This window comes from Triturus cristatus, chromosome 8 (assembly GCF_964204655.1).
Source record: "Triturus cristatus chromosome 8, aTriCri1.1, whole genome shotgun sequence".
NCBI lineage: Eukaryota > Metazoa > Chordata > Amphibia > Caudata > Salamandridae > Triturus > Triturus cristatus.
This window is the reverse complement of record NC_140591.1, coordinates 1,491,623,935-1,491,639,446: the sequence shown is the minus strand read 5'-3', so window position 1 is coordinate 1,491,639,446 and position 15,512 is coordinate 1,491,623,935. Positions and strand designations below refer to the sequence as shown.

At 43.1% G+C, this 15,512-nt stretch overlaps 1 long non-coding RNA gene across 4 annotated transcripts in view; it reads left to right on the top strand.

Annotated features, from left to right (window-relative positions):
• Positions 1–15,512, top strand: part of LOC146806003 (uncharacterized) — a 291,522-nt gene that overhangs the window by 24,673 nt on the left and 251,337 nt on the right. For 2 of the 4 annotated variants that reach the window (XR_014967951.1, XR_014967949.1), the window contains exon 2: positions 12,687–12,738. The exons of the other annotated variants lie outside the window; for them this stretch is intronic. This is a non-coding gene — a long non-coding RNA (uncharacterized LOC146806003). The remainder of the gene's footprint in view (positions 1–12,686; positions 12,739–15,512) is intronic. 4 annotated transcript variants of the gene reach the window in all.

The following is a 15,512-nucleotide window of genomic DNA, read 5'->3' as shown; positions in this document are numbered from 1 at the left end:
ATACATACATAAAACTGTTTTACTTGCATACAGACTTCACTTGTGTTTAGTCTCCACACCCCATTCATTCTGACAGATTCACCAACTCAATCATTCCATCATTACACACCCCTCAATACACACTGCACATCCTATCATACACAAACCCAGAGTACTTTACAACATGTGTACTGAAGAAATACTTAATACAAAACCAAAACAGGCCATCAACAACATGAATTTGACTAAATTTAAGACATGTGCAAAGTTTGTCTTTGATTGGCATAAACACCGTGGTCTATGCGTTTCAAACTCCTCCAATTGTGGGGATTCTCATCAGGACCAGAATAGCTGAAAAACATAAAAAGAAGATATCCTTATCTTAATGGTTGCCCTTGAGGACCCCTGTCTCTAAAAGCCTCCTCTGCGCTTAAGCCCTTACCCTCACCAAAGCTAAAAAATCAGTCCTTCGTTTTTTTGATGCTGCCACACCTGTAACAGCAATCATCCTTCTATCACCGTCCTGTTTATTAAGCCAGAACACATACGGTATCAAATGTTTATATGTAGAACTTTGGTTCTTACTTGAAACACGCCGAGGGTGGCGCGGAGCCAGTTATCAGTAAGAGTGACGTTTTACATCTCTGTGAAACAGATTATTGACGTTAGTCATAGGATTGTTTTTCCATAACCACACAACAATAAGGCGTATATAAGCCGCTGTATCTGTGTAAATATCTGAGGAGAGAAGCGCACAACCTTAGTTGCGGTGTGAAAATGTCTGCGGTGCTGCACAAACAGCACGCTTTGGGTTGTAATAACCCCTCTCTATCTTTTGCTGGCCGCACATCTAAGATAACATGGCTTACCTTCAGAAATGGTTTGAAAAAGTTCCAGCTGAGAGTATCGCAGTTGCAGCTCCGAATGGTTGGTTTTCGGGTGAACACGTACAGAAGCTACTTAATGCGTCAGGTGGAGACATTGCGAAATCTGGAATTCTGGGAATTGTAGTCAGCGAACTTCCCGGACTCAAACTGACTTAAATGTTTAATCTGGTTCTTTGCACTCCCTCATTTGAATTGCCTGCAAGTTGCCTTTGCTATTTAAAAGAGCCTATGTCCACACTCTCATTATGATCCAAGTTGTGGCTCCTACTGGCGAAAAGAACATTACCACGTGTGTGCCTGCAATCACTTCTTGGGACTTCAGGGTCATCATATCCTCATCCCAGAGGTTCTGAGAGTTGTGGTTGGGATAAAACCGAAATAATGCTAAATAACATAAGCCTGTGTTCTTAGGGGCTATAGCCCCCCTAGTGCTCTAAAGTGTTAGTTTGTGCCATCTGTAAAAGAAACCCTCATTGCTGTGCAATCTACATACATTCTGAATCCAGAGGTGGTGAGTCGCAAGAGTGAACCACTCAAAGTTTATAAATCTCTGAAAGTTCATTCAGCCCATTAACTGCTGTGTTGAATTTTATGATGAGCATGGCTTCTCGTTTTATTAGTTTTGCGTCTAGATCTCCACCTCTACAATCCTGTTCAACTTTCGAAATGATGGGCGGTCTTAGATCTTTTTCTGTATGTGTATTTGTATAAAATACACTCAACATTATTTCACGCTACATATTTCCAAATGCTACCACATATTTATATACCACACAATTAAACTACACACAATTAAATTAAAAAACACATACATTCCCCAAATCAAAATTCACTACGCACCACATATGTTTACAAAACACCACATAAGTCCTCTACACACCACATACATTTACACCACAGCAACATTTATTAATCCAGCCTACAAAAACAGTACGTAATTCAACTACTCTACATAACCCTTTGCAAAACACAACACCACTCCACATGATTCTACTATATAACACACATTCAAATTACATTCCACTACACACTTTGCACAATACACTCAGTACCATGACACATAATTACACTTAATATTCTTCTACTTGTTGCCACACATTTCCACACCACGCAAATCAACTCAACACGATTCCATTCTACACCACATACATTCCACAACCCATACTTTCTCTTCACAACACTTATTTCACTGAACACAAGTCGGCTCACCACTCTTTCACTAGTTGTCAAACAATACCAGATAACACTCCACATAAATTCACTTCATGCCATAACACATAATTACAATTAGTATACTTTCATTCAGTGCCACACATTTTCACATCACACAATTCAACTCAGCACAATTCTATTCTACCCCACATACATTCCACAACACATACTTTCACAACACAGTTATCCACTAAACACAACACAATTCCACTACATATTACTCCAATCACCACTTTGTCACTCACTTTAACTACCTCTATTTCTCTTGTCCCATGCTTGCAAGCATGCTTTACCACACTTTCCAGTTACACAACCTCATCTTTCCCCAGATCATAGCTATTTTGACAGCCTTACAATATCTGTACAAGGCAAAAGGGTCCGTTGTGTGTATCACCCCGAAAAGGTTTATGTGTTATTCATAAGTACACATGCCACAAAAAAACTCAGATTTCCATAATAATTTTGTCCTACTTTATAACAGAAGAGAGTATACCAACATTGTTCCACCTGTTTTCACACATTTGTATGTCAAGCTTACGCAGTGCATATGCTGCTCTGCGAGGCATACTGTGTTCGATATGTGAACTTTAGTTCTGCGCCTCGCTGGCGATTCATTAAAATGTGTGTCACTCATAAAAGCTTGGTTTTGTTTGGGTTATGGCCTTTATTTGTCACACATTTTCAGATCTCGCTATTCCCTGGAGTATTATTAGCCTATTACATATACCCTTTCTTTAAAGGCTTCTTACCTTTGTGTTTGATTGTTCAGGCTGCTGCATTTTTTCCTTTTTGGTCTCATTCTAAGTCCTCTAAACAGTGCCACAGCTGCTTCCCTGGTCCATTTGTTAATTCCTCATTGTAAGTCCTCTAGATTGTACTGCGGCAGATTGTCTAGTGCCAGTGGCAATTCCTGATTCTAAGTGCTCTAGGCAGTGCTGCAGCTCTGTCTCTCTTCCTACTAGTAATTCCTCATTCTTAGACCTCTAGGCTCCTCAAAAAAAAAAAGCAATATAATTTACAACACGAATAGCTCTAGCTTTCACAAATGCAAGACCAATTGCATTGCAAATGCTTGTTATTTGTTGCTGATAGTCACTATGCCTCCCGTTGGCAATAGTAGACTTAAACGTTTTCATCACTGCGCTTTTTCCCGCACTTAAATACATGGTGCCATTTTCCAGCACATTTAATTCCCATGCCCCTATAAAAACCCTCTTCCCTCCTTTCCCTCATAACTCTCCTGCCCTTCAACTAGCTCGTCAAATGCCCCTCCCTTTCTCATTCGCAAGTGAACAGCTTGTGACTTTTGGCCAGAGCTGTCAACTTGAGAACTGGGGAACCAAGTTTATTATCTCCGTCTGCTCAAGTTCCTGTCATTCTGGGCAAATGCCTTCCCTGTGCTTAAAATAACTGTGAATTTATGTTATGGTGCTAATGTAAAGCGCGCCAATACTTGTGGGTTGTGTTTAGCTATACACAACTGGAAATATTAAGAAATAAACCACTGTCCCTTGTTCAGCGAAAATCTTCCAGGTTCCATTCTTCCGAGTCTGAGTCTTCTTTTTTTTACTGTTTCCTCCTCTTTTCTGTACTACTTTAATGTACTGTGTAAGTATTGAACTTCATATACTACACTCCCCTTTGCACCCCCACCACTGCGTTTGGGACCTGTAGGTTTGTTTTAAGGTTCATAAATATAGGATCATAATTCCAAAATGCAAATATCAAATTTGTTTGGGACCAGTAAACATGAACTTTGCATTGGCTCAAAAAAGACGCTGGTGCACTTTGTTTAATGCTTGTACAAAGCACCCATATTTAGCTGTGGCCTAATAGCAGTGGCCTGTCTTAAACTGTACTTTTCAGGACTGTCCTACAATCAAATCAAACCTCCCTATGAGGCCCTTTGGGTGGGCGGCAGTTTGGCTGAAGAAAAATGTATCATGTTATCCCTTTCTTGGGTGTGGGTGTGTAATTTCACCAGTATCACTTTATAGACCCAGCTGCTTGAGAGTGTTAAAGCTAGGCCTCAGAGTTCCGCAAGCAGCGGAGTGCAGCACAAACTGCTGTTCGTGCTGATCTTCCTGCCGCTTGGGTAGAAATTCTACCCAAGCGGCAGCACACACTCACCAAGTTAACATTGGCGAGCGCAGAAAAACTCTGCTGCGCTACGGTGAGTGTTGTTTTTTGCACTCCGTGATCACTGCGGAGTGCAGAAATCTCTGCAAGCAGAGCAGAGTTCACTGCCCAGGCCTGGTTAAAGCCTGCCGCCTCTTATCTCGGCATTTGCTACCATCCCCTCTGATCGTCTCAAAAGCATTCCAAGTTTAACCCCCTTTTATGTTTACATTTCCTGTGTGATTTAGGTGAGATGATATCCATTATCTGGTTTTACCTTTCTTTTTGTTATTATAAAAGCGCACATGATCACAGAACTAAAGCACCCAATGTTGAACTTTCCGTGATGTATCATAAACAACTGGTTTTGACTGTCAACATCATGTACATCTATTTATATGTATGTGTATGCACAAGTAAAGTTGCAGAGCGTAGCCCATTTCATAGCTCAGATGACATATAGCAGAGTAAAAAGATGGATGCTTTTCAGGTCACTGTTGTTTGTTGAGATCACTGAAAAAAATGACACAAGGCTAATCAAACAACCATAGGCATAGGCAGTATGTGTGGTGCTGGCCACTAGCCTTTTGGATTTGTCAATGCTTCTTTTGTTTTTTTCAAAACATCTAATGAAAAAAATGTCTGAAAGCAAAATATTTTTGGGGTTTCAAAAAGTACCTTTTGCCTAGTCCATGGCACAGAAGGGAACTAGCTTTTGTAAGTGTGAAAGATTGAATGAAGATGTCTGTCTGAAAGCACTAGACTAAGTACATTATACATAGCATTTTAGTAACATCGAAAAGGCTTTGGCTGCAACTGAATTGGCAGACACATTGGCCCATGCTGTAAGCTCTATAGGTCTTGACTAACACCATTCATTAAAAAACCTACACTGCTTTTTAAACCCATGCTTAGATTTTGTGATCACTTGATGGTAATCTCATATGGAATGAAGCAAGATCATTTATAGTACGTTGATTGCCAGAACAACAAATATAACATTCATCTAACATGTTCCTCACTGCTATTCCTTCAATTCTCCTCTACGACAGTTCTCTTCCCGTGTCATTTCTTATCTATGGTAGTTTGCACCATGACTCTTATCTACAGCAGTCCTGCACTTGTTCTTCCCTGCAGCGCCATCCATCATCCACCTGCATTTGAGACGTATGCACACTCTCTCCCACCTCAACTCACTGGTGAAGGGCCTCATGGGGTTGTACCAATGCCTGTGTTTATGCCTGGGATTACACAATGAAGTAACGTTGAGTCAGCTGTGGGTGCTGCATCTGACTGGGGAACAGTCTGAAACACCTTAACATTGAGAACGCCAATAGATCTTGCATTGCAGAGACCTATTGGCTTTGCCATTGCCTGGAGGGAGCTCAGCAGGTACTAAACATATGCTGTGGTTTTTGGGGTTCGGATTGAAACATGTATTTAGCAGCAGAGATGTGCAGAGCCCTTCGGGCCATTAGCAACCAAAGCAGCACACACATTGTTCAATCCCCCAGCAAAATTCATTAATACAAATGTCACTGGGAATTGACTCTGCATGTTTTCATTTAGATGTTCGGACAACTCTTTGCATATTATTATAAGGTTTCGAAAGTGTGCAGTAAACGGCTGTCTTACTTTGTAATTATTTTTCATCATTTTTAAACTTAGTAACACAATCCACAAAAATACACTCCACATCATGCCACATACTTCCAATCAGAATAGTTTTACTCAATGCCACACAATTCAACTCTATACATTTCCATTCCACACCACATAATTCAACAACAAACCACATATTTCAACTCAACAACTCAATTACACAACACACCACATACATCCAATCCGCACCAAAGAATTCCACATCATACCGCAAAATTCAACAACACACCACATATTTAAACTCCACAACACAAAATCCCATTCCATATAACTGCACACCAACACACAATTCAACTCCACATAATTCCAGTACATTCAACACCACATAATTACTATCCACATATCTCCACTGCACACCATGCCACATAATTCCACTCCACTCCACTCATTGTACTGCACGTTATGAATTTAGTAATTCTCTTGGTCTTTTCTATGTCAGGAATGGTATATGTTAGGATTCTTTTGCTATTAACACAGGCCTTACACCTGTTGCACGGATAAAAGCCCATCATTTCCCTCAAAGTGCCCCCTTTCTGTGGTATTTTTTCTAAGTGGCTTCTCACCAGTATATCACGGAGTGACCTTGCTTTTCTAAAAGTCACCAAAGGAAAAGGAGGAATGTCATCACATATGGTGTTGTCAGTTTTTAGAATATGCCAGTTCTTTTTGAGCATGTTTTTTAGATGGTTAGCTTCAGCGGAGTAAGGGGTAATCATTCGAAACTTGCCCTTATCTTCCACAGGTTTATCTTTATCTTTTAACAGGTTTTCCCTTGGGATACCTCTCACCCTCTGTAATGTAGATCTTATTCTTAATGCTCCCAGGTTATATCCCCTTTGGGTGAATCTGACTATACTTTCTAAAGCTGTATTTTCAAAATCTATGTCCTTGGTACTATTTCTTTTTAGCCTTAAAAGCTCTCCGTATGGTATGCTGTTCACAAGTTTGGGGGGATGACTGCTCGTGGCAAATAATATAGAATTTCCTGCAGTGGATTTTCGGTAGAGAGCTGTTTGAATATTGCCTCCTTCTACAAACACTTTCAGGTCCAGGTAGTCCACTGCCACCGGACTCACTGTTCCCGTAAAGTGTAAGTTTACATTATTCTGATTTAGTTGGTCTATATATCCTCGTGCCGTTTCTGCTGTTCCCTGCCACACGATAAAAAGGTCATAGATATACCGATACCACTCTATTACCCTGCCCAGATCATTGTCACTGTCGTAGGTTCTAGGCACCCGCTCCTCCCACCAGCCAATGAACAAATTCGCATAGCTGGGGGCGAAGCAGTTGCCCATCGCCGTACCGGACAGCTGTTTGTAATGTTGTTCTTCAAAGAGAAAGATGTTGTTTCTTAAACAAAACTCCACAAATTCTACTAACATTTGATTATGTTCAGAGTATCTCAATTGTCGTTTTTCCAAATAATACCTGACAGCTCTCACCCCATCCTCGTGATCTATACAAGTATACAGACTAGTGATGTCTAGTACCATTAATTGATATGTAGGATCCCATTCAACATGCATGATCTTATTCAAAAAGTCTTTCGTATCCTTTACATACGAATCCAACTGAGCAACAAAAGGAAATAAAAAATGGTCAATAAAGGTTGATAAATGTTCAGTTAGTCCGTTAAGAGATGATACGATTGGCCTACCAGGTGGATGCTGGCTATCCTTGTGCAATTTGGGAATGTGGTAAAAAGTGGGAATCACTGGGTTGGAGCTGCGTAGGAACAAATATTCTTCCGGTCCCAACATCAGTCTCTTATACCATTTATTGATAAGTTCATCATATCTCTTAATGCTCATCCGATACATTTCACTAGTTGTTTTTTGATAGCATTCCACATTCGATAGTTGACGCAACGCTTCATTGCAGTACTGTTCTCTGGTCTGCAAAACCACATTCCCCCCCTTGTCCGAGGGTTTGATGATGATTGATCGATCCTGTGTTAAATTTGGTAGTGCCTATTTCTCGGACTTAGAAAGATTACTAGAGAATGATTTAGTTCTATTTTTGCATCTGAATTTCAAAAGGTCGTTGATCATGGTTTCAGAAAACGCTGCGACCGACGGTTCGTACCCGGTGTTTCCAGGATCGGAATCGGCACCTCTGTCTTCAATCGCTTCTTTCCTCGTTTTTTAGGTCTCGGCTTGGCAGCGCATGCGCTGCATGCGCTGTCTCAGAAATACATAAAGTAATCTGTATGTTGGCTCAAAGTCTATGGAATTTCTCCTGCCCCTTGTGATTTGTCTAAGTCTGGCATTGCTGTTGTTATCATTGTTTCTGTTGGCTGTTGATCTGATGCATCACTTCCGTTTTTATCAGAAGCAGCACCAACCAACTACTGTTTTATTGCGCTGTCTGGCTTTGTTAGCTTTGTTTAGGGACTACTTGATTTTTTTTCTTTAGATGTCCCACGTCCACTTTACTGAGCGGCGTTTTTTGAGCATGTTGTTTTCACGACTGGATTTTGCACTCACGGGCTCGTTTCTCGGAAATGTTTACCAGACAATTGCATCAACGAAGCGGTAAGGGGGAGCACTTGTCTCTCGCTTCCTCTCCCTCATTAGTGTACAGAAGCTATAATATATGGTCTCTTAAAATAAACACAGGCCGCTCAACCCGCCTCACACACCGTGTCTTTGCTGGAAGTCTTTGTTAATGCTGGAGTGATTTCTGCATGCTTCCTTTCTGCAATTTCCATAATCTGGAGCATGCGTTGCTTTTTTCTTTGAAGTGTTTCTCTGGTGAGTAAATTGCCTCTCGTTCTCCTCCAGTGCTAAATTCTTCCTGCTTTTGTAAGGCCTCTTGGTCACTGGCAGGCGCGCAACGCCCATTGGACCCAAAAGGCTTCAGCCCCCTCCATCGTGTGTAGCAGCCTGGAATGAGACAGCTTCCCGGGCACACACACAGCCACACCCGAGCACTTCACAGGTCTTTAAAAGACCATGTGCATGTTAATGAGGCATTGTTGTTTTTTCGCCCCTTCTAAGAGCCCCTGCAGCTCCACTCTGTCTATTGCTTAAAGATTCAGCCCCCCCAAAATATTTTCTTAGCCCCGCTCTGAAATTTGCCTCTAGTTGCACTTCTGGTCACTGGAATAATTATTGTGAGAGGAAGCCGCAGCCACTTAGCCTCTAACATTGTCTTTTCAAAGAATTGCACTTGGTAAGATAGGGTTCTGTAAAAATTTGCCTTATTAAAAATATTTCCAAGTGGAAACCTTAAATGAGCATTTACGTGCTGTTATGGCTTAGTTTTACCATGGATGGAGGGCTAATAAATATACTTTGGTGATCTTGTGGACTCTTTTCATCTTTATCTTACTATATGAGCTGAAGCCAGATACACCAGTAGGTTATGGCCTCTGAAGCGGGGATGCGGTTAATTAATATATCTGTTGAAATTAAAAAATACAGGAAAACATGTAACAATGGCACTCACAGATTGTTTTGAGAGGCTGTTCAGAAGAGTTCGAAAATGTCCTGAAAAAAATGAAAATGGAGATGCAAGGTGATATCACAGTAATATTCAAAGGTTGCTACGAAAAAAGAGGTGCCACAAAAAGTTTGCGGTTGATAAAAAATATAAATTGAGGTTAGCAGTTCTAATGACAGAAGACACATTGGCGCGGCCGCGAGCAACACTTTGTACATATTGCCCACCAAAACAGTCACATGCGGGAACATGGCCCCGGTAGAGTCAGCTCAGATAGAGAAACCGTTTTATAGAGTGTACGTGCTATCTTTTTCCAAAACAGGTTGCCATTAAGATATTTTTTTTAAAAAGAGGGGTTCATTGTACCGTGCTCTGGACTAATGGTATTTACAAAAGAATGCACTTTTTACTGGGGATTGAAACTGTCTTATAGTACAAAAGAGTTACACTATAGCGACTTTGTAGTACAGCTTTTTCGGCACTGGAAGTAATTGAAACTTGAGTCCAGGAAAGTACGCCAAAATCTAATGTAACACGTGAGCCATAGATGCCAAACGATCATAATAACAACAAGCATTGGCAAAGCCAATAGGTCTCGCCTTTAGGACATTATAAGTGTTTAGCCATGCAACAGTTGATGTTGCACCAAGGATATTGTGCTGCAAAATTAATTACTTATAAGTTCCCAAAGGCGAGATCTATTGGCAATGCCAATGCTTGTCTGATGAGTTGGTGGTGGGCATTGGTGGCAGTTCTGAAGTTGTTTGTTTGGCTTCTGTGGATTTGGTGTTCCTCCAGGCCTTTTCGAGGCAGCGGCAAGTGTGTCTGGACTCTCGAAATTCGGTGGTGAACCAGCTAGATTTCTTGGCGTGGGTGGTGTTGTTTTTCTTGAGGGGGCTATGGTGTTGGCGCAGTCGGAGATCCATCTGTGCAGGGTTCGGGATGCGGTGATAGGATCATCGTTTTCCGCAATGGTTGGTTGTGGAGTTGCTGAGTGATGAGGTTAGCTGGTCGTCGATGATTCTGGTCCAGTTTCTTAGTGGGAGCAGGTGCTGGTGTCTGTGGATGGTGGGTGTTCTGAAGGTGAAGTGGACGCATCGATGGTCAGTCCAGGGGAGCTCGGTGGTGTGGCTGAAGGTGATGGAGTTTCCTGTTGTGAAGAGGGGATCGAGGGTGTGTCCTGCTGAGTTTGTGGGTTGGGTCATGATCTGGTGGAGTCCAATGTTTTGGAGGTTGTCCAGGAGGGATGTGGTGCTGGGGTCCAGTTGGTTGTCGAGGTGGAAGTTGAGGTCTCCCAGTAGGGCATAGGTGGTGAACGCAATGGCATGCGGGGAGATGATGTCCGTGATGGATATGGCGAAAAGTCCGCGGGGTCCAGGGGTTCGGTAGATGAGGGTTCCTCGGAGGGTGGAGATAGGGCTGGCCAGTATCTTGAAGTGAAGGTGTTCCATCAGTTCTGTGGGCTCGTCGGGGAGTGTGCTCAAGCGGAGGGTGGATTTGTGGATGATGGCAATTCCTCCTGCCGGGCGGGTGGGGCGGTCCTACCTGGTGATCTTGTATCCTTGGGGAATGGCGATGTCTGGTCCCGAGGTGGTGTTGGTCTAGGTTTCGGTAAAGAATGCTACGTCCGGGATGGTGCTGTCGAGGAGGTCCCAGATTTTGGTGGATGGGATCGGACGTTGAGGAGGATGTATTGCAGGGTCTTTAGGTTTGGTTGTGTTCTTGCAGGCGGGTTGCACTGGGTCTGTGGACTTGGCGGTGCTGCAGGTGTGCCGGCAGTGGTGACAGCTGAAGGGTCCGTGGGTGTCAGCAGGTGATACAAGATGGCTGTTGTTGTTGCAGCCTGGTTTGAGAGCGCGGAGTGCCGCTGGGTCATAGCGTTGGCGGTGCATAGATCGAGGGTTCCTGGCGCCGGACGCAGTCGGGTCGCTGACGGGCGCAGACGGGCTTGCCTTTGGCGCCATTAAGTAGGGATCGGGAAGGGCAGGACTGCTGGGAGGCAGGAGTGGGAAGGGGATCTGGATTGGGCCGGTCGCACTGGTCGTGCTTGGGGGGAAGGGCCATGGGCGCAGCAGCGGCTGGGAAAAATGGGCTGAAATAGGCAAAAGGAAAAAGTCAAAAAGAGAGAGAAAAGTGCAAATGGGGCAGCAAAAGTGCAAGAAAGAGAGGAGGAAAGACACAGAGGACACAGGAGAGTGAAAGGGGGAGATTGAGATGAGGGTGAAAAACGAGTGAAAAACGGAGGAAAGACACAGAAGGAGAGTGAAGGGGGAGCTTCAAATAAGGGGATAATGACAGAAAATGGAGGAAAGACCCAGAAGGAGAGTGAAGGGGGGAGATAGAAGTGAGGGAAAAAATGAGTGATAAAGGAGAGAAAAAGTAGAGCGAGAGAATAGAGACAGAGGTCCACTGGCCACCAGGGATGAGTCGCAGGTGAAACCTGCGGGTGGAGGAGGGCCTTGAACACCAACACTCGAGAGTGCAGGGGCTCAGTGTAAGGCCTGACTTAATGGTGGAGCTGTGAGGGAGGGAGAGCAATTTAACCTACTATAGGCTCTTAGTGGATCCCAGATATCTTTAGGTCTGGACGTAATTGTTAAGAGTTCTGCACATATCGGTGATTGTTCTTGCCAGATTATGAGATCCTGGATCCACTCCTTAAATGTGTGCGCTCTCCCCCTGCCCCATCTACACGCCACTCTGTGCTTTGCCAGGAGAAACGTCAAAGCTGGATACTTCCCATATGCTGCTTTTACTTCCTCTGTATATCCCAGCAAAGCAATAACGGGGTTTGCTTGCAAGGGAGGTGTAATCATTTGCGATAGTGCAATAAAAACATGCTGCCAATATTGACAGACTGCACTGCACTCCCATGCCAAGTGTAAAAAATCAGCAGGAGCATTGCCACAGCAATCACGTTAATCATTGTCTTGCATCTGGAACCTATGCATCTTAACCGGTTTATAATATAGTCTGTGTAGAAATTTGAAATGTATTATACGTAATCGACTGCTGGTGGTAATGTGTCCAGTTTGGTGACAACTGTGCGTCCATTGCTCATCTCGGAGCGGTATTCCTAGCTCCCTCTCCCAGGGTGCTTCTCTATGTATCTGGCATTCTTTGAGAGGAGTTTGTGTTCTACGGAATAGTAGAGAAACTACATGGGAGGGAGATGTGGATTGTAACAATTTGTGCAATGGGGGTAATATAGTAGGTTATTATGGGAACGCAGATGTAACTGCACATACAATTTGCCTTAATCTTACATAGACGATGTGTGCTCGGTATCATGGAAGAATTGTTCACATGTGCGAAATTTCCTGTCAACATGTAACCCCCCTCCATGTCTGCACCTGGACTCATTACAGCATTTTTCTGCAGCTTGTTTCTTCAGTCACCTTCAAATCAGGGCGGCATAGAAGAGGCAGCAAGGGTGAGTATATCATTGGTGTGTCTAGCTTTTCGTCTAGCCGACACCACGTAGTCACTATACAGGCCACGGTTGTGGGATCATCCTCCCTCTTTTTTGTTGAGTGCAATGAATCCCGTAAATGGGGTCGGCTCCATATAGCTAATTTCCACCGCTAATTGTGGCATGAAGGGGAGGCAGATCCAGTATGCCACAAAATGCACTTGTGCACACAGATAATACAGTTTTAAGTCTGGAACCTCAAAGTCTCCCTGCGCAAAAGGGAGTGTTAGTATTTCCCATGTTAGTCTGGGCTGTTTACTACCCACACTAACTGTATCATCTATGTCTTAAGGGCAATGAAAAAAGGCCTTCCAGCATTATAAGGAATGTTAGTAAACAGATAGAGAAATTTGGGCAGTATCACAATTTTTATCAGCGATATTCTACCAGCTATGGAAAGAGGATGGTGATCCATCTCGTGATGGAGTTCATCAATGCTTTTAGAGTTTTCCCAAAGTTTAAGCACATCAGCTTGGTTTGTTTGTGGTGATCATAATCCGTAGGTACTTAATCTTCTCCAGGCACCACTCTATTGGGTATTACACGGGATATGGGAGAGCAATCCCAGTAAGTGGGAAAGCTGGGATTTTCCCCAATTTATTTGTATACCTGAGTATTCTCCAAAAATGATTAACTTTTGCAATATAGGGTTTAGATTTATTTGTGGGTCTCTAAAATAGAGTGTGATGTCATATGCTTATAAAGGCATACAAATATGTCTAGTGGGGTAACGAGAGGGGGTTCTTGTTGATGTTGCTGCAATTTAGCCTCTAGTGGCTTTATGACCAGCGCAAAGATATGGGGTAATAGTGGACACCCCTGTCTCATGCCTCTTGAGATGGAAAAAGGGGATGAGTATGCTCCATTTTATAGGACATGTGCTTGAGGCTGGCAGTAGAGCAACACAATCCATGAGAGGAAATCGGAAGGCATTCCTATATGCCGCCGTGTACCAAGGAGAAAATCCCATTCCATGGAATCAAATGCTCTATAGGCAGCTAGAAATACAGCTACTGCCACCACCTCTGGATCTATATCTTGCATCACAGCAAAAAGGGTGCAAAGGTTATGGGATATAGCTCGCCCTGGGACAAAACCTGCCTGATTCAGTATTACCAGAGGCTCCATAAGAAGGCTCAGTCTGTTGGATAACAATATGGGCACATTTTTTTGCATCAAAATTAATTAGAGACAGTGCCCTATATGATTCACATTTGTTTACAGGATATTCTAAATTTAACAAAGAGGTAATCACTACTTCCCGCATAGTACGGGGGAGGATGCCAATCTCTCTAGCCTCATCGTACAGCTGTCTGAGTATGGGAGCTAAACTTTCCATGTATATTTTATAGAATCCCTCCAGGAACCTGTCTTGACCTGGAGCCCATACAGATCTCATCTGCATAATCACTGTACGGATCTCATTTTCTTTTAATGGGGCAGACAAGAATTCTCCTTGTCCATTCCCCAGCAACCCAAGGGCAATGTCTTCAAGGTATGGGATCAACGTAATCAACTGTTGCCAAATAGTAGTACATAGGGAGGAGTAGTGGGCTATAAATGCTTGGAGCAGGTCTGACATGTCTTTATGTGTCTATGTAGAAGTCTCATGTATCTCTAGCAGATAATTAAGAATGCGCGGCTTAGGGATTTGATCTGCTAAGACCTTTCCTGGCTGTTCCCCTTCTCCATATTTACAGGCTTTGACATATTTACCTCAGACCAAACATTCCCGTTCCGCGGTGTCAAGGTATTCAGTTATTAAATCTCAAAAGTCTGCTGCTTTGTTGCTACTAGGGGTGGAATTAATTTCCTGTTCCAATCTTAATATCAGACTCTAGTCATTTCAGTGTAGTGCATATATCTCTCAACAGTCCACCCCCTTCACCAATGCAATACCCCCTCAAAGTGGCTTTGAATGCTTCCCATACAGTGGATATGAGTGACTGAATCTATATTTGCTTTGGAAAAATCTTAGATATTTTGCCCGATTTCCGCTTTGAACACAGTGTCTAGTAAGATAGATGGTCTCAAACAGTCTGGGGGGGCAAGAGTCTTCTTCACCGGAGAATGGTCTGAATAGGTGCTCACCAAGTGTTCAACCTTAAGAATCCAGGGTCGCAGTCCCCAAGAGACTATCCAATAATCAGGTCTAGACCACGTTGAATGTACCGCCGAAATGTGTGTGCCCTCTCTCTCGTTGGGATGAAGGTATCTCCGTGCATCAAGAAGACCATTTTCTTTGATAAGGCACTGCATGTGGCCCTGGGCCAATATGTAGTGGCAGGGCAGGGTGTGGGGCCTATCCTGACATGGTTCTAATGCTAAGTTAAAAGCCTCTCCCCGCATAACATATGTAGTGCCACAGAGTAGTGAAGTATGTAGGATCATCTGAGTTAGGCCCATAACAGCTAACCATTGTAATAGAGTGCGGCCCTAATCTGCCTCACATGATATTATATCAACCTTGCGGATCCTGAATGAAGCCTATAGCTACATATGGCATGTTTTTTTAAATACGTATTGCTGTATCTCTGGCATTAGTAGAATATGAGGGAAAGCAGCGATATTCTGCCCAATGAGTCACAAAGGTAGGAGTTGTCTGGGGGTTGAAATGTGTCTCCTGTAAGAAAGCTATTTAGTATATTGTGTCTGTCTAAGTAGGCCATGATGTGTTTACACTTATTTATAAGTTTTATATAGTGCTAGCTAGACCCGGGGGTATCAGAGCGCTT